Raw genomic sequence first — 26,607 nt, 5'->3', positions numbered from 1 at the left:
TGATCGGCTGTAAGATTGGGAGTCTTGCTGGTCTGAAGGCCTTTTGTTCATTATTTGCTTGACGTCACTTCTAATTCCAATTTCCACATAGAGCAAGATTAGTTCCTATGATCCACTATTGTTATTTAAGATGATTTTATGGGCATATTGGATCACTAATAAAGAGTGGTGAGACATTTCAGAGTGTTTTCCTTTTGTGCCCAAAGCAACTGAAAATCTTGGGTATTCATTCCACCATTGTTGTTAGTAACCAATTGCCACAAATGTTGGCTTTAAACTGTACACATTTAATGTGGCTGTGGTTCCTTCCGTGGGCAGGAATGAAGTTGCAGGAGTCTAAAGTCAAGGTGTTAAAGTGTCGATTCCTTCTCAGGTGTCTCAGATAAAATCACTTCCTGCCTTTTGTCGTGACTACTAGTTGTCACATTTGTTGGGCTCTGGCTCCTGCCTTTGTCACCAAAACCAGCCTGATGGCATCTCTTTGGATGTCTCTTAATTAACCTGTTTTGTTTGAATACAGGCAGGAACATTTCTCCACTGAGGAGACTACCTGCATAATTCAAGAGAATCTCCCATCTCTAGCAGCAATACCTGTGGGGCTAATCAGAAATCATCATCAAGGCCCCTGTTGCTCTCCAATATAACCTATTCCCAAATCTACAAATGAAGATGTGGATATATTTGGGAGCTCATGATTCTTCCTAGCATGCCTTGGATCCCATTTCCAATACGACCTAAGAGAATGATTTCCCCCAAATCAGATAAACATATTTCATACAGATTTTGGAACCATTGCTGTGACTGTGACCACTTTAGCTTTGAAATTAAATTAACCCAGACACAAAATCCTCAGGTCAGTTTTACCCCATCTCCCACTTACACCACACATATCAAACTCCCAAAGATGCCACAGAGACCTTGCCCCAGGACCAGTGACTAGCAGTAGACAGTGGTAGAATCTCTCCTCTCACAGCTTCCAGCCACCAGGCCCCATGTGTCACCCTGTAGCCTACATGACTCACTCAGAGAAGCTCAGCTGTCTCACTTCTGGCTTCCCTCAGGCACTGATTCCTACAAGCAGACAATTACTGGTGTCAGCAAGCATGTGGCTACGGCTGGCTGCATGATTAGCTGTTAATATTTGGAAAAAGGAATCACTTGAGCCCCATCCATGCACCCATCAGAGATAAACCACTTTATGAGCAGTCACTTGGGCTGCCTGGTATCCAGGATGCTGTGTGGTCAGAGTGAGACAATGCTTATTTTCAGGGAGAGATGGAAGAAGGGAAGAAAACAGGGAGGAAGAGAGAGAGAGCACAAAGTAATGCCGAATTGTTTCATAATGAAAATTTGTGGACCCCTCCTTTTGCGTTACAAAGAGGTAGGAGAGATGGGATTGCAGGAGTTGAAGCTTAGCTTTGTGAGTTCTTAAATAGGTTTCTATTTAGATGTTGAGTCTTTTGCTCCTTTCCCAATGTGGGTCAGCAGAGAAACGAGGCGATGTCCTTGGAGCAAGTGTGATGAGGCAGCCAGAAACAACCCTCTTTGGAGCCAGAATGATAGTTTGGGACTTCTTTCTCCCTGTAGGGCTTGAGGACTGTCATCACCACATCTGTCGTTAAATACACATGAGGCTGTGTGTTGAGTAATTATAACTCTATTGGAATGCTATTTAAAAGTTAGGTAACTTTTTAGTTGATGTTTTAAAATGCTGACTGGTAATCCCACTGTGGACAAAGGCCCACTCAGCACAGAAAAGTGTGAGTGGGTAACCCTTTGCCCAAGGGTCGTGGATCCTAGTTTCAATGGGTTGTGTTTTTGTAATACAGAGAATAAATTCCAGGTGCCCTGACTGAGTTAGCGACCCCACCCCACCCCGCAAATCCTCACTCCATGCCACCCAGGGCTTGCTCAGTGTTTTGGGGGTTAGGCTGGTGTCTTCCCTAAGCCTCTGAATCTGTAGGTTCTGGCTTCTCCTTTCATAAGTGCATTCTCAACACGGCCACCAGAGGGCGCGAGGCACAGTCAGATCAATCCCCACAGCTCTCCAATGGCCTGCCATGTCTCTGGTGATAAGAAGCGAGGGTCCTTAAGGTAGCCAGAAAACCTTCTGCCATTCGCACTCAGTTACTTCTCCGACTTCTCCCCACTGCTCCTCAGTTGCAATCCCGGACCATTCTATGTCCCTCAAATCTACTGAGTAATTTTTCCTCCTTCATCCATATCCTTGTCATCATCACCTCCTGTCTTAATGCCCTCTCACCTTAGATGGGTATTCATTTCCTTCCTCATTGGCTTCTCTTGCTGTACTGTCTGGCACAAGTGTGTAATAGGTACTCAGGAAACAGCTACTGAATTAATGAAGGGATATAGGGAACCACACGGTGTTCTAGGCCTCAGAATCCTTTATTGACAGCCCCACATCATTTCTCACACTCATAGCTCATTGCCCTACACACTGCACAGTTCTGGTAAACTTTACTCAAATGCCCCATTTCTGTAGTTGGAGTGAAACACGGCCCCATCAGTACGCTCTGGGTGTCTTCCTTCATTTTACCTTTACATGCTAGGGTACTGTGCTATGTACACCTGTCTCTGCAGGTCTGCATCCTCTGTGAAAAGCAAACCCCTGGGGCTAGAGGCTCTTTCCTCGGGTTACTGCTGCAATGGCCAGTCCCAGAACCAACAGATGACTAGTTACCTGAAGGAGCGAATGGCTAAGCAAAAGCCAATGTGATGTTCACAGAGCCCTTCCGTCAACCTTATTTCCAGTACTTCCTACATTCTGTGACTGTCCACTCTGGTAACTTCCCTCAGAGTACTATTCTCATTAAAAAAAAAAAAAAATCAACTCCCAGGGTTGAGGGCCGTAAATAACTGTTTCGACATTGTCACCAGCCCTTGGTGTAACACTGCCGCCCAGGTCAAAGTCCATACATACATGATGAATGAGTAAATCCTAAAGAAAACAAGCCTTCATTTACCAAAATTGGGTGCATGCTTCACTGGGCAAGCGCACGCGTGTAATGTAAAAGGCCGTGTCTGAGCAGGCTGTAAACCATTATTCAGGTGTTTAAGGGTGTCAGTGAGAGCCACAGCCCTTCAGATTGTGCAGGTCACAGCAGATTTCCCCGCACTCTGTGATTGACATAGGGCGAGACTGGGGCCTTCTGCCTCCTTTCCTTCTTTCCTTGTGGCTTCAGACATGTCCTTGCCTCGTGTAGTGGTGCTGCACTGATATCACTACTCCCAGTGTGACTGGAAAAGTTTCTGTAGCGGACCAGTCAGGCTCCAGTGTGCCTCCTCTTCCCCAGCAGTGGCCTGGTGAATGGCTTTAGGAAAGAAGCAGAGAAGAAAATACTGGTTTTCTTTTTCACTTGCTGTGTGCTTTAGGCAAGTTTCTTGCCCTCTCTAAGTTTCCTCTGTAAGACAGAGGTTTTTCTTGACCAGGCCCTGGGGTTGAGAGTGCACACTGTACTTCCAAAGGACTGGAGTTTGGATCCCAGCACCTATGTCAGCAGTGAGTTCACACCTGCCTGCAACTTCATTCCCAGGAGATCTGACTCTCGTCTGGCACCCACAGGCATCGTATGCACATGCACAAATCCACATTTACACACACACACACACACACACACACACACACACACACACAATGACATCTTTAATAATGTGCATGAATGGACTTTATATTGTTTTCACATGTTCATTCAATAAGTATTTTTCAAAGACCCACTGTGGTCTATGGGTTGCCTAGGAATAAGTGCTGTGCTAAGTACCTCTGGGTTCCCTTCCTGTCTTGTAGGGGAGGGAGGAAATAACTGAGGAAGGCATTTTCAGTAAGTGGGGTGTGGCCAAAGCAGGGTTTTATGACAGAAAGGAGAAGCAGGCTGGAGGAAGGGAAGATGGCCCTCACAGTGGGCTGCCTAGAGGAGATTGTCTTTGAGTCAAGCTTAAAATGCTGAACACACACAAAAATAGAGACTCCTGAAGAAAATGCCTCAGGCCAGGGTATAACTCTGGTCCCCAGGAGGGACAACGCTCTGCAGTTTAGGGACCACAAGAAAGCTTGCTGGGGCAGACAGAGTGACAGCTGCTGACAGGGACCACAGAGCCGTGAGCAGAGATGGCCACCTATTAATTGAGCTCTCCAGCAAGGCCCAGGCCCGTGTGGTTGGACCACCATTCCTAACACCATGTAATTGTCCAATAAATTCAAAGTTTCTATTTCACACTTCAGTTTTCCAATTAAAAACACTTTATTTATTCTCCAGTGAAATAAAGGCCACAAGCAAAGTTATGTTCCAGTAGTTTGTTGTGTTCATGCTAATTCACATTTATCACCAATCATAAATTCAAATAAAGGCACAGAAAATTGATTCCCAGTAACATCCAATAATTCTTTTTATCTGCAGCCTGATCAAGTGCTGTGGTCTGGATTAACGCAAGCATAGTTCCTGTGATATGGAGTCAAGTGAATTATGTTACTTAAAGAAGATATTTGGGATTACATATCATCAAGAAAAGTATATTTTTTAAGATACTAGATAGTGCATACCTACAATCCCAGCACTTGGGAGGCTGAATCAGGATTGTTGTGAACTCCAGGCCAGCATGTACTATGTAGAAAGACCTGTCTTTAAAAACTAAAGAAATGAAAAAAAAAAAAAAAGGAAAAGTATGTGTGCATGCACACATACATACAGATATGCACATACATGCACATACTCACACAAATGGTTTGTTTGAAAACCTCTAAGTTGTGAGTTTATTTTCCTTAGTCTGGCATGCTTGTTTTTCTAGTAAACACTCAACATTCTGCACTCTTCCATATCTCATGCTAACTGCCTACGCACCGGCTGGCCCCAGATTTTGTGAACTTTCCAGAAAAACACCTCTAGCACTCATTGACTTATTCTCATCCTCATAAATACCACTCAGTGTCTGTCAGCCTCCCAGCCTCCCTCTAGCACTTAGGCAGCATGACCCCCCAGTACCTTCTTGAGTGTCACTCAGACCCTTGCTCCCTGCCTGAACAGTTTGCTCATGTCCCCTGTGCCCTTTGTGGTACAATGTTCTTCCATGTTATTCATCTTGAAATGCTTCTCTTGCTGTTTTCTGCAGGTCAAGGTCAAGCTGAATGTTCTTCCATTCCCAGCGTCTTCTCATGCCCCAAATGTCCTCTTTGTCATTTTCTGTCCTGTCCATTTTTAGCAGACTAATTTCTTCTTGTCCATAAGGCCCCAGCTCAAGCCATCTCTCCCAAGAACTGTATTCCGTGTCGTTCCCATCCATGTCAATCTAGACATTCTCAAGATGTCCTTCTAGACATTTCAGAATCATGAAGCCACTACAACCTTCCTGCTAGATGATTAACTGTTGGAGCAGGTGGTGTGGGAATTCTTACACTCCCCAGTGCAGGGCACACCACAGTGTGACAGCAAGCACTCATGTCCTTCCGTGAAATGGCTTTGAAAGTACATAAAGTAGCCTTCTCCTTAAAAACCAGATTCAATATAGTGCACACATACAACTGACCTCAGGGTGCATAAGCAGAAGACTGTCTTCTTCCCTTCCTTCCATCCCCTTCTCCTCAACTGTGACATTTCAAACTACAGAAACCCAAGGCTAAACTCTGCCTTTCATTCCATTGCTCATGACCATGCTTTCCTGCACCATGTCTCCATTCCCCCTGCTTCCAACATTGAATAGAGAATAGATTGTTTTGAATTTCTATTGTTGGTAATTAATTGAAGGAGTAAGTCTTTATGATAGGCTAGTAAATATGTTTTATGGAAGAAATACTAGCAGTACAAATGCAAACATTCTGTGTTTTAAATCATTTCCTCCAGGAAACCCCCAACTGTACCCAAAGTACAGCTTATAAAGTCAGTTAGGAATCCATTACTTTGTTGACATTGCCTTCAGTATATCTTGTTTCAGCTCCCTGAGCATCTGCAAAGTCCCATCTATATCAAAGATTCATACATTTGCAATTTTTCCACTGCATCATTGAAGTGGAGAAGCTCATGGATCTTGCAATATATTCATCCACATCTACTCAAATCTAGTTCTCAACATCAGCTAAGGTTTGAACTTAGATCCATCTTTGATTTTCTGCAAGTACTTGATGCTAAGAATAACTGAAGGATACTTTGCACATGTTTTCTCTGAAAATCTTGACAGGCTGGGACAGAATGTGCTGTCCTAATCACACACAGATAAGGACACAGAGACCTAGAACCACCCAAACATTTCCTTAAATCAGCATCTCTGGCAGTCATGTATGTGTAAATCATTCCAGCTCTAAAATAAACGTTTTCCTTTGTCCTGGTAATTCTGTTCCCTCCTCCATCTTTACAGCGTGGGTGTTGTCATAAATTTTTGCAGCCCCTGGTCCTCCTTGGGAACTTGCATTGAGATCCTAAACGTGTCACTTAGCATGTCTAGGTTTGATTAATAGACTTGTGTCAACATTCTAGCCCCAGGATGTATAGTGAGTAACAATGTCAAGCTTGGCTTACTTGGCAAGAGGGTTGAGAAGTCGGGTGGGAGCAAGGCTGGTGCTGAGGTGGAACGCTTTGGGATGCTTCCTCCTAGTCTTGAATTCTTCAGCTTCTGTCTACCTCACCCCACCTTTTGTCAAACTACATTTAAAAGTGGCCAGTTGGACTCAGAGGACTGCCCATCCCTCTATTTTGCCAAGGATTCTTCCTCTGCCTACACATAGGCACAAACCAAGAGTGCTTTCTTATAACCATGGTAACTAAGAAGGAAGTGCTAACCCAGGATTCTAGGCATAGCCCCAGAGACTCGAGCATCTTTTCCTCTTTATCATCATCCATCCCCAACAAAAAATGACCTTTACATCAGCAATTAGTGACAGTAGTGAAGAGAACCAGCAGGGCTCCCTGAGACATCCAGTCTCTGGCATTGTTAAGATATGGTCAAAATAAACTATGCAGCCAAGGCCTTCTCTTCCCACCCATCAGTTGTTGGAAGGAGACACTTGTCACGTTCCAATATGGACATGCTCTTCAAGAAGACCAGTCATTGCTATTTCTAGAATTATACAACCATGGTGCTATGTTTCCCATAATCACCCAGTTTTGTGTTATTTCTTCTTCTAGTTCCCTTTTTCTAGCTGACCATCCTATATTCACCCATCTCCATTGCAACAGTATCACAAAAGGTGTGGGTACCATTTCTTTGGGGATGTTTTGTTTTGTTGAGACAATATTTCTTTGTATAGCAGTCCTAGCTGCCCTGGAATTCACTCTGTAGGCTGGGCTCACCTCACACTATCTGAGATCCACCTGCCTCAGCCTTCCTCGAGGCATTCTTAAGGATCCTCCTTGCTCTCCTCTTCTCTCACACGGGTTCAGAGTCCAGAGGGCAGTGGTGAGGCTTAGTGAATGCCAACCAACCAGCTCCTAACTTTCTATTTTCACTATTTTCTAAAAACAATATTATTATGAAGGTTTTATCAGGGATCTATAGTTTAGTTTTCATGTGAACAGGCCACTCTTCTTCCTACATTAGCAACTGCTTTTTAAAGCTCTTGTGTCCTATTAAAATAACAATATCAAATTATGTAAATGTGCTAATTGCTTTATTGAAATTAATACCCTTATTTAGCAAGTTAAACCTTGCAAAATGGCCATTTTTATTAAAAATTACGGAAGTGTGCTGGCTGTTTAAAGGCTAATGTAATTGGGTGAACTCAGCAACTGGGAAGTGTCAATTAATGGGAGATTGTTAAATAATATTGTTTAAACAATCCATTTTCTCTCAGAGTTTGGAAAATGGTCCTGGTAAAGTAATAATGACTGTCTGAGGCCTGGGGGAAGGTTTGTAAGTATTTTGTTCTGCCCTGGTTTTGAATATGTTGCATTTTCCTTTTTGGTTTGTCAGAACTAGGTTTTGTTTGGTAATACAAATTGAAATTTAGCAGTTTATAGGCAATTAGACCCAGGATGCGTCTCCTTCCTGAGAGTCATTGTCTAGATGGCAATAAACAGCCATGTGCCACTCCAATGCAATACTAGGTATACTGGTTAGAATATTTGAAGGCATTTCATTCCTTTCTCTTTTAGATAGTTTCTGTTTTCTTAGAGATAGATTTGAGATTAAAAGATCTTTTTAATTTCAATTAAATAAATAATTAATACTATTTGCCATTAGTAATAGGAATGACTGCATTCCACAAGGAAGAAATATGTATCTCTTGTGACTTAATTTCTTTTAGTGTAACCTCAGAAATAACATTTAGCATAAAACCACCTTAACATCCATCTCATCACAATAGCTTTCAACTGGAAGGGAAGGGTGAGTTCCTCTTTCTTAGGATGGCAACGTTCTCATTGGAGCATGCTGCAGAAACCTATTTATGATAATATCTTGTGGTTTGCAAATAGTTTTAGGGAAGGGAATTTTTGGTCACTTATGCAATTTACAGAATCGAGGTCAAGGGAGGATGTTGGGATAGCTCTGACTGAAGCCGTGAAGACAGAGGCATGAGTAATACTCCAGATCTCTAAGCTCATTTCCTGTCTCATAGTGTTTGTGAGTCACAGGCTTTGAAAATCTGAAGTGGGCCTCAAGTTTCAGAGTCTGGCTGTAAACACCAGTTCATGGGGCCATGTGATACCTGAGAGTAATCATGGTGGGTGGTGGATCGTGGATAATTACTAGGGCTTGCTGTGCAAACTAGATGGAAGGCAAAGGTCTCCATTGTTACATGACATGCCACAGCATTCCACTCACTCTCTAGCTCTGCTCCTCCATCATGCTGGAAGGAGGCAATTGGAGGGCTGAATCTATTTCAGTATTCTTAGCTGGTATTGGGGATGTGCTGGCTTTGTTCCAAGAACTTCTCATGGCTAATAAAAAAAAGTATTGACTTTATCAATCTAATTATTTGTGAACAAAAGCTGACTTTTGTGTGGTAGCAAATGAAAATTAGTGACATAAACTGTGGAAGTCAGTTTTCCCTAGGGGAATGCACCAAACTAGAAGTTGCATTTCCTCCTTCTGCTCTTCATCTTGTCCAGGGGATTGGCCACAGCGGTACCCTTCCATACCTAACATCCAGCACTATGTTCCTTGTGGCAACATTACTTAATTGTAAAATATTCCCAATTTCACTGTGGTTTCTGGGTATATCTGGAAATTTTTCTTTTAGACAAGATCTCATATATTTCAGGCTAGCCCTAAACTAGCTAAGTATCTAAGGATGACCTGGAATTTCCAGCCCGTCTTTCCCTCCCTCCATACTCCAGAGCACAGTGATTATAGACCTTAGCAGCATATCCAGTAGACATAGTGCTAGGAGGGGTACCCAGAATTTCATGCACCTAAGACAAGAAACCTAGATCCGAGCTGTATCCCTAGCCACAGGAATTCTTCCATGAGCAAGGGGATGGTGATCGGAGTGAGGAATGGCCTTTGTAGGTTTGGGTAGGGAATAGTTGGTTCCCAGTTGGTGGGACTGTTCGGGGAAGTTATGAGGGAGGAAGTCCTGTCACTGGGGATGGACTTTGGGAGTGTAGCCTTGTCCCACTTCCAGTGGGCTCTCTCTGCTTCTGTTTGGTGTCTGCCTTTGAAGATGAGACCTCTCGGCTTCCTGCTCTGGTGGGCCTTCCCCACCATTATGGATTCTCTTCTGAGACTGTAAACCAGAATCAACAAAAGTTGCTTTTGGTCCTCGTATTATATCAGAGCAACAGGAAAATAGACAGTCTGCTGGAGAATATATGACTGATTAAAAGATACCGACAGTCTACTGCTTTGGATACTAAATAGCACGTAAAGTCTAAAATGAGTTTTTACCCCGTAGATACCTTTTGCCCAATTCTGATTTTCAGTTGTATTAATAGGATTCTAACAACAACAACAACAACACTCTGCCCACTGTTACAGAGGGAGCTTCATGCCTTGCATGGAGCTTAACTTTGTTAAGCTCCCCCACTGAGTGATACGGTCTAGCCTGAGCTCTGCAAACTTCTTCTGTCAAATACATGGTAGGTCACATGATTGTCTGTGATCTAAGCTAGGTCATTCTCGAGTCTTCACTTCAGCCCTAACTTTGGAAGGTTGAACCCGGTGGGGCTCGGGTGACGCCCAGGCCATCTCGAAGGAGGTCCTGTTAGTGCTTTTGTGCACCCGCATGCAAGTGAGAAAGGGTACTTTCTCACTTGGAAGCACGTTGTTTGGTTTCTGCCTTTCTAGAATATGTTGAGCATAATTGAATCTCTCTTCACAGCCTCTGGGTGGTCGCTAAAGCATCAATTTCTTAGGGGATTTTTGAGATATTTAAGGCTATTTGCTCGCCTCCTAAATGGCCCCAGACTACTGCGTTTGATGAGTTTTTATATCTCTTTTTAATACTGTTTTGCTCCCGGTTGCCGCTCTCACGCTGTTACCTTGTCACAATGCCTGGTGAATGGTAGGTGCTCATTAAATATTTGTTAAGTGAATAAATGATCATCACTTTTCACTTGGAATACAGCATCTCTGGCAATAAGCACTTCCCCTGTCGGTTTCCAGATGCCCACTTCTAATTTTTTAGGCTTTGCAGAATGGAGAGCCATACAGGATAATATCCAGATCGTGTGCTCGATGAAGGAGGCCCTCATCGCCCCAGGGACTAAGAAGCCAGCATTGGTTTTTGTGATGCTGCTCTCTGGGGCATCTGTCTTGACTCCTAAGAAGTTCATTTAGAACTTGTTTCATTCTTTGAAATAAACTGGGCTTTCCATCCATGCCTTTGTGACGTAGTTGAATTCAAAATAAGTAAAGTATTTTCACATTTTGTTTTCCTTCAAATGGGCATTGAAACACCTAGGAGGACTGCCGGAAGCCTGCTACATACAAATCACTAAGCCATTACTGTGTTCCTGCTTCCTTTAATTAGATTTCTTTTAGATTTTTTTTTAAGCTGTCCAGGGAGAAATGTGTCCCCAGTGAACATAATGTCCATTATGTAAAACCTAAGTGCATCTGAGTGTTCGGAAAGTATAAAATTTACACTCAGGTCCCTGTTTAGGCAACACGATAAGATTTTAGATCAATTATGGGGGTGGTGGGAGGAGAGCCACTGTTTTCTTGAAAACATAAAGATGATCAGAATATGTTTGGTTTTGTTTGGGGCTTTATTATTATTATTATTATTATTATTATTATTATTATTATTTTCTTCTGGCTGCCTGATGGTTGATGAGTTGTTTTCCTGATTTTCTATTGTGTTTTCAGAGTTGCTGGTCGGGGATGCTTCTGTCCCTTCCTCGGGTCCTAGCTCGAAGTGTTAGGAGGACAAGGGGATTTCTCATTAGTGACATGTAGTGACACTTCCTTTATTGTGCACCAACGATTTTCTGACAGAGATAGATGACATGGCTGGACTTTCCAAGAAAATGTTGTTTGTCTTTGAATGGGGAAGCTAGGGCCCAATTGTTCCAATTTACAAACAGACCAGGGATGTGCTACACATCACAAACCAAGACAGAAGCTGGGGCTTCCAGATGGGGGATGTTGCCTTGTTAGTTTTTGTTTTTGTGTTTGTTTTTGTGTTTGTTTGTTTGTTTGTTTGGATATATAAGGTTATAGACAACTGTACACACTAACAATATCATGTTTTCACTTTTCTTGAGTAGTGACATGCTATTAGTCTATAGAAAAAACTACATTAGTTTGAATTTTTGGACATGGGATTTTTATTCTTAGCACTAGGCATAATTTTGGAGGGTGGAAAAGGCAAAATGATTTCTTCCATTTTCTTAAACTCCAGCAATTGCCCAATTTAATCCCTCAAATTGGCTTGCTGGGGTCCAGGACAAGGACACATTCCCACCAGGGGTGTGTGTGTGTGTGTGTGTGTGTGTGTGTGTGTGTGTGTGTGTGTGATCATTTCTTGTTCCCACCCTCCACCCCCACCCAAGTCTGCAACATTTGGATCACAACAATTCTTGCTGCTAATTCCCAGTTCCTGCCTGAGGATCCAGGACAGGAACGTACAGTGGGAGCTGAGCCCTAAGGGTTGATTCTGTCCTTCAAGCTACATGGTCGTGTTGTCTGAGCGGGGCCATCCAGAGCCTCTGAGGACTCTTCATTAGAAGTAGGAGATGGGGCAGCTCAGACTGTGAGTCACTGTGGCACCAAGATGTGAGAACAGAAACCGCTGCAGGCATTTTAGCTGCTGCAAACAGAGATGCACTGAAGGTAACGTGAACCCCAAAGAGGACACTTTCGAGACTGTCAGGGAAAAGCATCATCCAGTGCTGTTACCCTACCTTAGCCCATAAGGTTGCCCAGGTCCTGTTTGGTCCCGTGTGGTAAGGCCATAAATAATCCTTTCTTATCCATGCTGGTTGGGGTTTTGCATCATTTTCAATCAAAAGATACTCAAGAAGCCATGTTGTATTCAGTCATACTGTGGTATGAGACAGCGTCAAGTGAATCTAGTTCTGGCGGAATCTCCCACTGGTGCTGTGTGGGAATGACTCTGAGAGCATGAATGGGGGCTGGAGTATAACATGTAGTGATTTGACTTACACATAGTAGATTCTCTCATGGTGCCAATTTCAGTAAACCAACGGGACACTGAATCTGGGAAGTAGGAAGGCAGAGTGACAGTTGTACCCCACACACTCATACTAGCCTGTACCAACATACCACCACATCTGTTTCAAAGCTGCTGTTTCATACTCAAGAACACTATGGTCCAAAAGAGTTCACAGTCTTTCCCAAGACCACAGCACTAGAACCAAACTGGCCATGCCTGGCTCCTGAAACCGAGGTTTAAATAACCTGATGATCCGACACCCATAAACTTATATATGTGGCTTCTGGTGTCACTACATTTCTCTTCAACAAAGGGCCAGTGAGACTGGAGATATGTTTCTGCCAAAAAAAGCACCTGTTACCCAACCAAAAGGGCTTGAGTTTAGGTCTACAGATTGCATATAAAAGCAAAGCATAGTGATTCATATGCATAGTTTCTGCACTAGGAAGATGGAGGAACATAGATTCCTGGAACTCAGTGGTCAGCCTGTCTAGCTGAATTGATGAGTTCCAGATTCAGGGAGAAACCCTGTCTCAAGAAATAAGATGGAGAGCAATTGAGAGATACCCACCATTGACCACTGGCCAAATATACCCATACACTTGCATGCACACAAACAAACATAAGCACATGAACAGGTACATGCACTGTACACACACACTGGCACACACACACACGGGCACACACACACACACACACACACACACACACACACACACACACACCACAAGCATGCATGCATGCAAAGGGCCTGCAGTTCTCTGCTTAAGATCAGAAAACCATCCTTGTTTTCAAAAAGTTCACATTTCAGATTCTGCTTCCTAGTTGACAAGAATTCCAGGGTATCTTGCTGGAAGTGGTCCCATGTATTAGCTATGTATGTACCAATCACCTTACATGTGTTAGCCCCACAGACACCGCAGGAAAGAACTCCGTCTTTCCACTTCATATTAGAGGGAACATAGATTCAGAAACACAGACACTTGCCAAGGTCATGTCTCATCTAAAAGGGGTGGCGTGAGAACAAGAATGTGACCCCAGGTATATTTTGCTGGCAAGAGCACTTAGACTGCCTCACACTTCTTATGTCCATTATGTCTATGGGGGTTTTCTGTAATTTAGGAAGCACTTCTGGGAAAAATTATACCAAATCAAAGTGCCCATAGACACAGATATTTGAGGGATAGATGGGTAATAGCATCCATGATTCTGTGGCTTTCTGGGGTTTATTTAGCCTAATTCCAGATCCCTCATCTTGTCATTGAGACTTGATAGGGATAACTTGATACTCAGACAAGAGCATCCATATCTTGTTTCAGAGACTGTTTTTCAAAACACCTCAAGAAATAGTCAGCCACTTCAAGTAGTAATTGTGAGCAATCAGTAGTTTAAAAATGTTAAGCAAGCAAAGGGGTTGCATATGTTAAATACATATCAATGAGAAGAATTAATTGCAACCTGGGTGATTAATGGCTGCTCATATCCTTCTTTGGGCAAATAGACATCAGTTTTCTATGACTCCCATGGATTGTCAGCAAGCTCTCTCTGTATTGTTTCGAGTGACTCTGCAATTTTCCAATAGTCTCAGTTATTTGAGTGGGATGATCAGCATGACCAGAACACAGGGGCAATTAAACACTGAATTTGACCCACTGCCTTCTTTTGTAAACAGAAAATCCTGCGTGGGGGAGGGGGAGGTTGCAAAAATCAATTCTGTTTGTGTTCACTCTCTCTTACCCCGCCCCCTCCATCATCACTCCCTCTCCACATGGAACACACCCAGTTCTTACCCTTCAGAGCTGGTGAGAAACTTACTCACTGTGTTTCTATGGAAGAGGTACTGGGCTCTTTTGATGAACACCGAAAATGCCAAGCAAATGGGACCTTTAAATATCTTAGTGTGAATGTTTAGGGCAGTGTGGACAAATTAACTGTGCTTTTTTTTTTTTTTTTTGAGTCCTGTAGAAAAATTGAGTGTCTACACATAAACTGAAAAAATACTAACAACAAGCAAATAGTTATTTTGAAGTTCCCCTGCAGTCGTGTTTGGTTTCTTAGGGCACAAGTTTGTGTAGCATGTGATAACAATAGATCTTCCCCATTGGTTCCTATATTGAGTTCTTTAAATGTGCACATGGATAAGTCTGAGTGATACCCAAGAACATTTCAATGTTTCAAGAAATCAAGTGGAAGTACTACTCCATGCAGACTAAACATCAACATCCATTTGCACATGTGTGTGAAAGCCCAAGCTCAATGTCAACGCTCTGCCTCTTTCATCCCCCACCTTATTTTCTTGAAACAAGGTCTCTCACTGATCCTAAAGCTTATCTGTCCAGCCAGACTGGGACCTGCTTGTCTCCACCCAACCCAGTCTGGCTGGACAGTCACTTGTCGCAGCTCCTGGCTTTTCCATGGGTGTTTGGGATCCAAACTTAGGTCCTTGTGTTTACACAGCATCCACTTTACCCACTGAGCCATATCTCCATTCTAATTTGTCGGCTTCCTTTTAGATAGACAGTCATAAACTTACCTGTGTGTTAATACAGATTAATCAGTTGGTATTAAGTAAATGTTGATGTTTTACAGGCAAAAGCTTTCATTACTAAAATACTCAGCAGTCTAGCTAAAAAAATGGATTAGATTTGATGTGAGAAATATTTGTCAAGGTGGGACGATGAGCAGATCTTACCAGTTAAACATTGTCGCACTGACCATATTTCAGGAACCAAAACACACAAGACATTCAAAATTCCCTGTTTGGGCAAAACAGCTCACAAACCCTGTATCATTCACTTCTTTGAGTTGAGTTATGTAAGGTGTTGGTAACAAATCCCACCTGATCCAAGAAAATGCAGCAGATTAGCATCCAGAACCCACCATGACTGGGGATTCAGGAAGGGAGAAATCCTGCAGTTTGGGGAAAGGGCAAGTTAGGAGTCCCTGAGATGAATCCTGTGCAGGCAGCTGGGAGTGTGGGGTGGGGGGAAGTGTACACCAGTGGGACCAGAAGGGGCTTCTTTCTCCCTACATGAAGACTTGAAAGCTGGAAGCTGCCCACAGGAAACTGCCACTATATGCAGCTCTAAGAAGTCCACCTTCCTCAGTAGCAGTCGGGGGAGGCCGGTTAACCCTCTCTTAGACCTGCCTGTAGATGAACATAAGTCTCCCTCTTGGATGGCAGAGAAAATGAAGCTGAGTTTATGAGATTTGCCCAAGGCCATCGGAGCAGTCTATATCACACGGGGGACTGGCATTCAGATCTTTCTGCCTTCCAAAAAGACAACTCCTGTCTCTCTCGATCATGTCCCGTTTTTAAGTTCATTAGTTAACCTCTGGGTACATAGCCAGTTTCAAGAGCCAGTCCGTCAAAGCGTTTTAAATGGACAGGCCTAAAGTGATCATTGTCTCATTGCCTGGCTCATCCTCTGAGCCCCTGCACTGGTTCTGTGCTTCATACAGTTAGGCAGGCTGCTCATCAACAAGTTTCCCCGGGAGGTGGGAAGCATCCTGCCTCTGATCAGAACATTCCTGTCACAGAGCGCCAGCGGCTACCAAGCAGCACCAGCTCACAGGAGCCACTGGCCCAGCCGGGGAGCCCCAAATCTGTCTTCTGGCAGAGGCTTAACCGTTTGTCTGCTGCTTCAGAGAGTCCATGCTGGTACTTCCCAGGAAGAGAGACCCCAGCTGGGAAGCTGCCAGTTGCAGACAATCTTCTCCTTCATTTCAACTCAACAAGGATTTAATGTGTGCCTGCTGAGGGTCCAGTCCTGAGGGGTATGCGGCCCTCTGGGGGTCTCCCACCATGCTGAGGAGTCCAGACACACAAGCAGGAGGCAGCCAGATGATGCATCAGACTCTCCATAATTAAGAGCTCCACAGTTGGGACTGCAGGGATTCGGGATTTGTTCCCAGGTCTTGATGGAATGCTGTCCCTGTAATCACACCACTAGCAGTTTTCAAAGACCCAAAGAAATCCACCCCCTGCCCTATCAGGATCCTTTAAATCCCTTTAGGACAGCAAGAATAAGACAAGGGTTGTATTGTAGTTATGTCAGTTGGGGTGAAACACCCCATAGTCAATTGTTCTCTGCAGTTTGACCGGCTGTAGAGTTCTGTAATGGTTTCCATCTGCTGCAAAAAGCCTATTTGATGAGGGGTGAGAACTGCATTTATCTGTGGGTTTAGGGATGAATTTAGGATGCAGTTAGAGATTATGCCAGTGTAGGAAAAGGGCAACAATATTTTCTTCTCTAGGATGCATGCACTTACCAGCTACAGGGAGTCGGCTAAGTTTACTACGCCAGGCATGATTTCTCTCCCGTTGAACACACCTTTAACTCCAATTAGACAGCTGTGGGTTGTCACCAACATAGAAGTACCACTATTGCACCACCAGGGATCTCCTGCCATGCTTGTTATCGTTGAGGTGTGTAGGCTCATAGCTGGGTAAAACTATTGATTGTTTTTCTTCCTTGACAGCTTGTATAGCACCTTCTGGTACTATGAGAGCTAATCCTGAGGGAAGAGGCTTCCAGGTCAGTTCTTCCACGTCCTATGTCTGAAGTGAGTGGAGTCTTCAGCAATAGGGTCTTACCTTCAAGTACTGGGAGAGGCAAGCAAGGACAACAGCAATTGGAGGGCCTCTTGGATTTTCCAGACCACCAACTCAAAGGGAGGTTTCCCATGCCTGGCATCAGGGTTTTTGTTAGATGGTCTATAGTTCTTGGGGCAGCATTATCACCCAAGCAGCATAACTTCATTTAAATTATGCACACAAGTGCACGCACACACATACATGTATTTTCAGCGAACATAAAATAAGGTTCCTTAAAGGCTTTTTCAAACGTCCTTAGTGGTGTTTATCTCCCGTAGCAATGCTCTCCCCGCCAGTTAAATCTCCACACACATTTTTTTCCCATTTCTCCTTCATAACACCTGTGTCCTGTTACCCTCCTCTCCAGAGACCACCTGCCCCACCACCACCACTGCCATGGTCCCTTTTTACATTTCTTGTTTCTGCAGTCACTTCAAGTTACATCTGAAGATTCTAGGAACATTCGAGGAAAGGGGGTGGAAAGATTATCAGAGCCAATGGAACTGTATCATCTGTATATGACGGGGAGTTGCATTTGTAAAATCCTAACAATATTGTTGCCTAAACAGGACCACACGGTGACAGTGCTAGTTGACATGCCAACACCGGTGGGAAAAATCTCACAAGGCCCCACCCCCAGATTGAGAGCTACAGACAATTAACGGCTGCTGAGAGGAAGGAAAATCGATCCTTATCCAGGGACCCTGATAGGTTATCTAATCCAAAGTGGTCAGTTCTATGTTCATGTACTATGAGCAACGCTAGCTGGACTCAGCAGATTGTATTTTTTAAATATAGATGGATATGTATGCCTGTGTGTGTGTGTGTGTGTGTGTGTGTGTGTGTGTGTGTGTGTGTGTGTTTAACAATAATGAAGTCATTAATTTGAGAGGAAATGGAGGGATTGTGGGAGGAGATGGAGGGCTGGAAATTATGCAAATACAGCACTCATGATGAAATTCTCCACTTTTTAAAAAATAAGAGCTAAGGAGACAGTTTAATTGGCAATGTCTGCCTCCCCCCCCCCACTCCCAAGCATGAGGACATGGGGTCTATCCTAGCACACACACATCACAGGGCTAGAAGAACAGTGGCACACACTGAAGCCCACAGGCCAGCCAACCCAGGCGACTTGGTCCAGGCCAATGAGAGACTATGTCTCAGAAACAAATGTGGATGACTCTTGAATAATAACAGCTACAGTTGACTGCTGGCTTCCATGTATGTGTCTATATGTACATCCTCACACATGCACAAAAATATACAGAAAGTAAAAAGATAGAATGAGACCTGTGTTAAAGGGGGACCTTATGAAAAGAAATAGAGCTGCCCCTGATCATAATATTGTCTTCTACACAAAGCTGATCCACATCTGGGGGTCAAAGGGAAGCAGCACTGTGCTCACTGGCTGCCACCCGTAGTCAACTGCTTCCCCCTTTTCCTTTCTTGGTTCCTTATATCACCATGTTGGTGTTTCCTAGCATTCACGGAACATCACCAGGGTTCCTAGTACCCCACAGTTATGAAGGGCCTGGTAGCTTCGAGTTCATAACTCAGCAGACAGATCACTGGGTCTCACTGCTTCCTATCTGGTGATGCAGGGGCGTGGTAGGGATTTCTGGTGCTTTGAAATTCTGACTGTTTGTGATGGTCTGAATATAGTGGGAGAGATTGTTGTAACGGAAAACAATGCTTCTGCCTTGAGTTTACACTCCAGTAGGTAAGCTTTCACAGACTCCCGACAGCCTCTCTCTTCCCAGGGGACAGCCATCATCAGTTGGCGGGCTTGTATTTAAAAGACTTAGCATAAGTCTAATGAAGTAATTCTTAGTAAATATTTAGCTGTGCTTCTATCCCTCTTGTACCACTAACTCCCGTGAAGGACTAACAGTCTAGTTCTCCTCATGGTTAGCCTCTAGGTCTTAAGGAGCTGTGACATGGAGCGAGCACTCAATAAATATTTGTTAAAGAGATCACATCATTTCTTAGGGAGGTGACAGTAACATGCCATAACCTCGGCAGCCCGAACAACTGAAAACAGCCTCCTCACGGAGTGGAGGCTGGAAGTCCACCGTCAGGGTTTTGGCAGAGTTGAGTTCTACATTAGCCTCTCCCCATGGCTCGCAGAAGGTCCCCTTCTTCATGTATCTTCACGTGGCCCTTCCTTTGTGTTTCTACTTCCCTAAGACCTCTCTCTTTGTGTAAAAATGTTCTATTATTTTAGAGGCATCACCCTAAGGCCTCATTTTAACTTGACCCTCCCCTAAAGACCCTGTCTCCAAAGGTGGGGCTAGTGGAGGCATTGCTGTTTGGTAGGGAGGGACCCTGGAACAGGTTCACGTTGAAGTGGAGACAGTTGAAAGTGAATAGCATTAGAGCAGGTTAAGATGGTCCTCTGTGATAGAGGCTGTCTCTATCACGTCTTCTCCTGAGTAGGAAAAGACAGTGGCCAGAATAGTGTGGTGGCCATGGCTAGTCATTGATCAGCGCTGTAACTAGGTACAGTCTGTTCCTGTTTGAGGGATTTGGGGTCTTTAATTTACAGAATGAAGGACTTTGCATTATGGAGTCACTGTGTTCTTGTGCAAAACAGACCAGAATGAAATATTCCTATGGCTTCTCTGTCTGACTAAAAGAAACACCCTCTTCCCACAAGGTTAGTCAGGGAAAAGTGGGATCCCAGATCTACCCTGTCTCTTTCTCAGTGGGATTCCAGGCTTGGGTAAGCCAGAGTCCCAGTGAATCACAATTCGCTACATTCTGAAGCAATAAGCTTTCTAAAGACGGAAGTGTTTTGGACTCCCGTTTTTGCTCGCTGGGACATTCCTTTTGTTCCTAGTGATGACTGAATGAGGAAGACACGTTATACCCAAAGGTTCCCAGTGAAGACATGGTCCCTAATGTGGAGATAGGTTACAGAGATCAGGGAGATCATTGGGCCATTTGTACCTGCAAAGGAATGTCAATGTCAATCTCCTGGAGGGAGTTTTCATGAGAGAGAATTGCTTTCAAAGTCTAAGAATGCCCTTGCATCTCCCGGTGGCCTCCCATTTGGGTGAGATGACACACTCATATGTCCACGCATTTCTGTCACGGTCCTCAGCAGAAGCCAGATCCATGGAGCATGCAGTCTCAGATTCGTGGCTTCTACAACTATAAGCTAAACAACTTTTTATTTAGAAAGTTAACCGGCCTCAGGTATTCCCTTACAGTAATGAAAAATGGACTAATATAGGAATATAGTAGTCAAGGCAGCAGTGAAACCATCAAGTAATTAAACCTTACCTCACCAACCTGCTCCAAAGCTCAGTGTAGAGAGCTGTGGCAACATCAAAAGGATTATTTCTCACCCTTTCTTGGTAATGTTTTTATTCACTTCCATTTCAAGCATCTAGTTGAGACATTATCTTGAGTGTCAAACTAACACGGTAGAAACATGTGGAATGTACTCCCCACACTCAGCACAGTCTCCCAGCAATGTGTAATAACTAATTATTGGCAGCCCTTTTCCCCCCTTGTTATCTTCTGGAAATAGTTGTTTCTCAGTGTAAAAACTGGCTACAGATGCCACTAAAATAAAATTCTTAGGATAATTAGCAGATGCGGGGGTTTCTGGGATGTTTCATTAGTGAGCTGTGCTGGTCTAGAAGTCTGCCAGCTTGCTCACTGCTCTGAAGCAGAGCTGCTGCTCTCTTTGTTTGGATCTGCATATGTTCTTCCCATTTCCATTTACCACCCCTTTGCCCAAGAAATCACCTCTCAGAATCGACAATGACTTTCCAAATCTGTATGTCTTTGCCTTTCCAGTTACTGCCTTCTCTTCATTTACCCAGTCACATCGGGTTATGGAAACACAAATGCAGAAACTTGCCCAAATAATTGTGATCTCAGAAATTCAAGACCATTTGCATTTCAGCCTAAGACAGCAAGCAGCCTCAGAAATACACTGAACAGAACTTGGGAAACCCTGCACATCCGCGGCTGATAGAATGCTTCTCCTGTCTGCTCCTGGATTGTGCAGTCAATTGACATTTTGTTGACTCTACTTCTCTTCAATCTCCCCTTCTATATAACTTCAATTCTCCTTCTGCTAGCATTTCCCATTGCTATTCCCAGTGGCTTTGTACCTCTGCTCAGCCAGTCTTTGAGAAACAATGCCATTCCTCTCTCTTGGTTCTTTTCTATTCCACACCCTACTTGATCTCTATCTTACCTGTGCAAACATAACTGGGATAAGAACAACCCTTTAGCCTCAGTCACTGGGTATAGGAGGAACCAAGGAAAAGCCCTGATACACTTCCACCATAAGTTGGCTCTCTGTGCTTATTCTGAATTGTCAGGGTTCAGGATAATCATTATTCTCGATGACTAAGAAAGTGCATCCTAAACCTAGCTTTGTTTTTATTTATTCGTTTCCCTCTTGATGATCCCTATGTCCCTCTTTGACCTCATCAGCTCCATCGTGCCTTCCCCCATTTGACTCTAACAACTGAGTCCTTTCAGCCAAGCAAATGCACCATCTGGCATCCCATTGGAGAGATCAATGCTCCCTGCTCCGCCCTCAGTCACATTATCTCCCTGCAGCAGAACTATGTGAGTCTCCTGAATCTCCCTAGCTGGGGAAAGAAAGGCTTACAAGTTCCCTCCTCAAAGAAGCCACCTCTGGAGTTCAAACGATGTCACCACCTCTGCCAGTCACTCTTTTCTACAGTTACCATCTTTCTTTTTTACTGAAACATCTTTAAACCTTCTTCCTGTCAAAAGTAAGACTCATGGGGCTGGAATCATGCGTTTCAGCCCCACTTTTCTTTAGTATTTTCAACTGAGCCTGTTAGATTAAATATTTTTTAAAACGTCTTAACTGGGGAGTCAGAGAGATGGCTCAGTGGTTAGGAACATCTATGGCTCTTGCAGAGGACAGGGGTTTGGTTCCAGCACCCAAGGCAAGTGACTCACAACCACTTGTAACTCCAGCTCCAGGGGATCTGGCACCCTCTTCTGGCCTCTGTGGGCACCAGTACTCATATGTACACACACACACACACACACACACACACACACACACACACACACACTGGCATGCACATAAATTTTAAGAATTAATCATTTTTAACAACTTTACTGATGGCTGTTCAGGAGAATGGAGATAAAAAGGATGAATGAGGAAGGGGCATACAATTATTGATCCCCCAAAAGGAATGCTTGCAGAAATCACCAGTTTACTTGAGGTTTTCACACTGAAGCTCATAGTGAATCTTCTCGGAAGTGCTGGTGTGTCAGCCCACGTGCCATACTCAATGGACACATGGATTTAAGTTTTTAGAGGTTGTGCCATCTGATCAGCATCTTCCCCTCATTTCTAGATGAACCTATTGTCTTCAGTTGAACATTTGGAAAATACAGTCATTACTTTGGACTTGCCCAGTCACTCCAGCTTCTCAGTTCTTTAGTCAATGCATGGCTTGTATTCTTGTCTCATAAGAAGGAAAAAAACTGAAGACACATGCTTCACTACTTGTCAATGTCTTGAGTCTCTCATTCTTATATGTCAGAAAGCAGTTATGTCATTGCTAAAAAGAAATTAAGCAAGCATGCACTCATTCATTCAGTAGCTGTGATGATTTTAACAGCCTGTGCTAAGCCTGTGAATGAACACAGGGTCCTAGCTTTCATGCATCCTATAGCTGCAGTAAATGTCTTTGATGAATGAAAAAACAAAAACAAAAACAAAAACAGTGAGTGGCAATCACCCTTCGAGGACCACCCCATCCAGAATCCAAGCACTCATCCCACTGGGCCTTCTTTTGTTCAATGACAGTCCTCTAACCACATCTTGAAGATGATTACCATAGGAAATATGTGAAAATAGATACTTACTTAGTCTACAATAGGCCACTCTTTTCTTCAATAGCTATATTCTAACCCCCACAGTGTAGAGACACCGAACAAAGGGACAGGATGTATGTAGTAAGTGTATTAAGATTTTTACCATGTGACTCAGAATGGCATGGAACTTAAAACTTAGAATTGATAATTTATAGAACTTTCTACTTAATCTTTTCAGGCCATTTTTAACCAGAGGCATCTATACCTTCAGAAAATAAAACTGAAGGTAATGGGGGTTCCTGAGGAACCCCAAATAATTTTGTTTGGGGCCTAGAACAGTACTGGAACTCATTATAATTTCAATTTTACCCCACTTTATTTCCATATTTTTCCAATAAACCCCTTCTTTCCAGCAAAGCCATCATTTTACTTCTGTAGTGCTGGTCACAGAATTTAGATTCAATATCTTACAAGTGATACCTTTTAGCCCAAAGTATCAGAAAGAAAATTCGAATTCACAGACTAAAATTAAAGAGCTAGTTCTTAAACTAGGCTTTCTGGAGTATGAGGTTCCTTTACCTAGTGAGTTACCATTTGAACTAGGCTTTCTGGAGTATGAGGTTCCTTTACCTAGTGAGTTACCATTTGAACTAGGCTTTCTGGAGTATGAGGTTCCTTTACCTAGTGAGTTACCATTTGAACTTGCTGTGTGTATTTCCATGTAGCTGGCTGCACACAGGGACCCTGTTACAGTTTTCAAATCGAGTGAAATTAAGAAGAGGTTCGCTAAGTGAACTGCAGAGAAAGAACCAAATGAGAAGAGAAGAAGGTGGCCTTAGGCTATAGGTCTTGGTGTTTATAGGGCCCAGCACTGGTTCTGGTTCTGGTTCTTCTGGGTCATGAGGATGTCTTTCTCTCTCTCTCTCTCTCTCTCTCTCTCTCTCTCTCTCTCTCTCTCTCTCACACACACACACACACACACACACACACACACACACACACCACAGCCATCCACACAAAGCTGCCTTATCTTGAGTAATCTAAATCTGCACATTTGTCTCAATAGAAAGGGAAACAGCCACATGGCCACAGGAGCTTCGGCTCAGTACAAGGTGTGGGAACACACTTGCAGAGGGCTAGCTGGGGCTGCAGTTTAGAAGTCCAATAATTGTGGACTAATGGTACCTCAGTGGTAGTTCCAATATGCCAGTTAATGCATAATGTTGCCCTGCAGGATACCTGATCAAAAAGCTTTAAAGCTGTTCAGCCCCTACGGTTTGAGAAGCAAAACACGGGGACAGCGGGCTTCCAATGGAGGGGCCATGCGGGCAGGCCAAGTACTGGGCAGAATCTTGTTAGAAAAAGAGGCACCTAATCTTAGGAACCTGCCACATTACAGAGAAACTTGCGACTCAGAAGTGATGTTTAAGGTGACTGTCACCTGACAAAGGGGCTAGCAGGAAATAAATATGGAAAACCAAGCAGTCTTTTCTTTTTCTTCTCCGTGTTTGAAAACCTTCCCATTAAAAGAAGACAATATGCAGCCGTAAGCGTGGATCAGCCTCATTAGGAAGAAAGAAAACTGTCTGAAATAAACCTCAAAGAGGAAGACAAAAAAAAGCTGTCATTTTCTTTAAGGACACTATTATGTTCTTATTGACAAGACAAAAGAGTAATAAAGTTAAATCAGAGCAACCATAAGCCCCAGAATTTGGTTGGAGGGAAATAAAGAAGCATTTACTATTACAAAGAAGAAGAAAGGCAAGGGATCTTAGAATCTGCCTCCAGTGAAGTAATGACGATTGACCTTGACCCACAGTGAGAGCATTCTTGAGACAGTTCCAGGGGCAACTTTCTTACCTCATTGATACCATCCAGGAATTTAAAAACTGGAAGTGGGCTTGAACAAGCATTATGCTGCAGCCTGTCCTTTTTATAATTGGAGGGGCATGTGTCTACATAGCCTTTTAGTGACTTGTCCATGCTCACTCAGCTTTTGAATTTCAAGGTTACATTCTAGAAATCAGCAAGAACCAAACCTTGTTTTCTCCTGAGATGCAATCTGTTTTTAGAGTGATTAGGAAATCTGCATACTGGAATCAGATCCGCAGTGATTATTCTGAACGCTAGCTAGGACATGCGTGGGGATTCTAACTGCTCTCGGAAAAACAGGGACCCCTATTCCTCTTCCCTCTGTGGCTCAGACATCAGTGGTCACAGAAAATGTGTCAGGGGATCACCATTCCTCCTCTCCTCTATTCCTGTTGACAACACCTTGTCCCCACCCATTGCCCTTGCTGAAAGAGGACCAGTGCCTCACTACCCTGTGTCAGATAAAGAATGAAGCGAAAAGACCCTCCTAGCCATCTGTGAGTTATAGGACTCTGCAGAGCCAAAGTGAAAGAAGCCAGACACCTTGGAAGTGACAAGCTTTCCCTTATAAAATATAGTAGGAGTTCAGAAAAAAGAAAATGCAATAATTTTTTTAAGTACTTTGGGCCATTTCCCTTCTGGAGGAGTCTGGACACGTTTTTATTTGGAAAGGTGCATTGTGACATTTTATATCATTCCCTCCACCTATTAATAGCTCTGAGCGCCCCCAGGTACTCATTTCAGGACACCCTCGGAGAAGGGGGACTTCTGGCAGCTGCTCTGCCGCAGACTGCTTCATAGGAACAGCAGGTTTTAATTGATGTGTTGTGGGCATTGGGTTCTCTCCATCTTAAAAAGTGTGATGGGTTTAGTATGCTCCCAGATTTAGTGTCCTCCAATAGATTTTAATATGTCAATTATTCCCCTTTCATTGGAACATGTGGGGGGGGGCGCTGACTGGTGGTCCCCTAGGTGCCTTCATGTCTCCATGTGTCACTGAACACCTAGTGTCAACATCGCCTTTCTTTGTGTCTAAACTTCCCAGAAAGGATGTAACAAACAAGCCTCCAGGAGAGATTCTCAACACAATAGTTCATTGGATAAATTTGTAGCAAACTCGCTGTCTGTTAGTTAATAATCACAGTGAGAGGAATATGGGAAGGCAGATAGAAGGTATGACTGCAAAACACCCCGGTTTCTCACTTTGACATAATGGTCCTGGTGGCAGCTCACAGCCTCGCCCTAGGGAGGTGGTGGTCTCCCTACCAGCCTTATCCTATAGCACTGTGGTATACATCATCTCTTGTAATGCTGGGATGGTGCCAAGCCTACAGAGGCAACAGAACATCTCTAAGAGCCTCCGAGTATTCTGGCTATGCCATCACTGCCCCAAAAAGCCAACCCCCAGGAACCAGGCTACCAAGGAGAGCTCCATTGCAGGCCTTCACAGCCTTCCTCACAGGGTCAAGTACAGGGGTGTTTCTTGCTACCAGACTCCCCACTCTTGGCAAACTAATGGACCTTTGAAAAGTGCTTTGTGAGACGTAAGTCACAAGTGACAAGTGTACCTTTCTATGAGTTTCTTGCACATTTATAGTATTGCATAACCATCAGCATCTTCCAATGTAAGAACACTACCCATCACCCAGAAAGGGCCTGCTACCTATTTGCTGTCAATCTCTGCTGCCTGAGGCCAGCACTGATTAAGTTTGTTTTTCTCTGTAAATGTATCTTTTCTGAACATTTTTGT

At 43.7% G+C, this 26,607-nt stretch overlaps 1 protein-coding gene across 13 annotated transcripts in view; it reads left to right on the top strand.

Annotated features, from left to right (window-relative positions):
* The window catches only part of Tenm2 (teneurin transmembrane protein 2), a 1,224,381-nt gene that overhangs the window by 701,261 nt on the left and 496,513 nt on the right, over positions 1–26,607 (top strand). The gene's annotated exons all lie outside the window — the stretch shown is intronic.

This window comes from Onychomys torridus, chromosome 8, assembly GCF_903995425.1.
Source record: "Onychomys torridus chromosome 8, mOncTor1.1, whole genome shotgun sequence".
In the NCBI taxonomy this organism is placed as follows: domain Eukaryota; kingdom Metazoa; phylum Chordata; class Mammalia; order Rodentia; family Cricetidae; genus Onychomys; species Onychomys torridus.
Note: the sequence above shows the minus strand (reverse complement) of the source record. Positions and strands in the feature narration are given on the sequence as shown.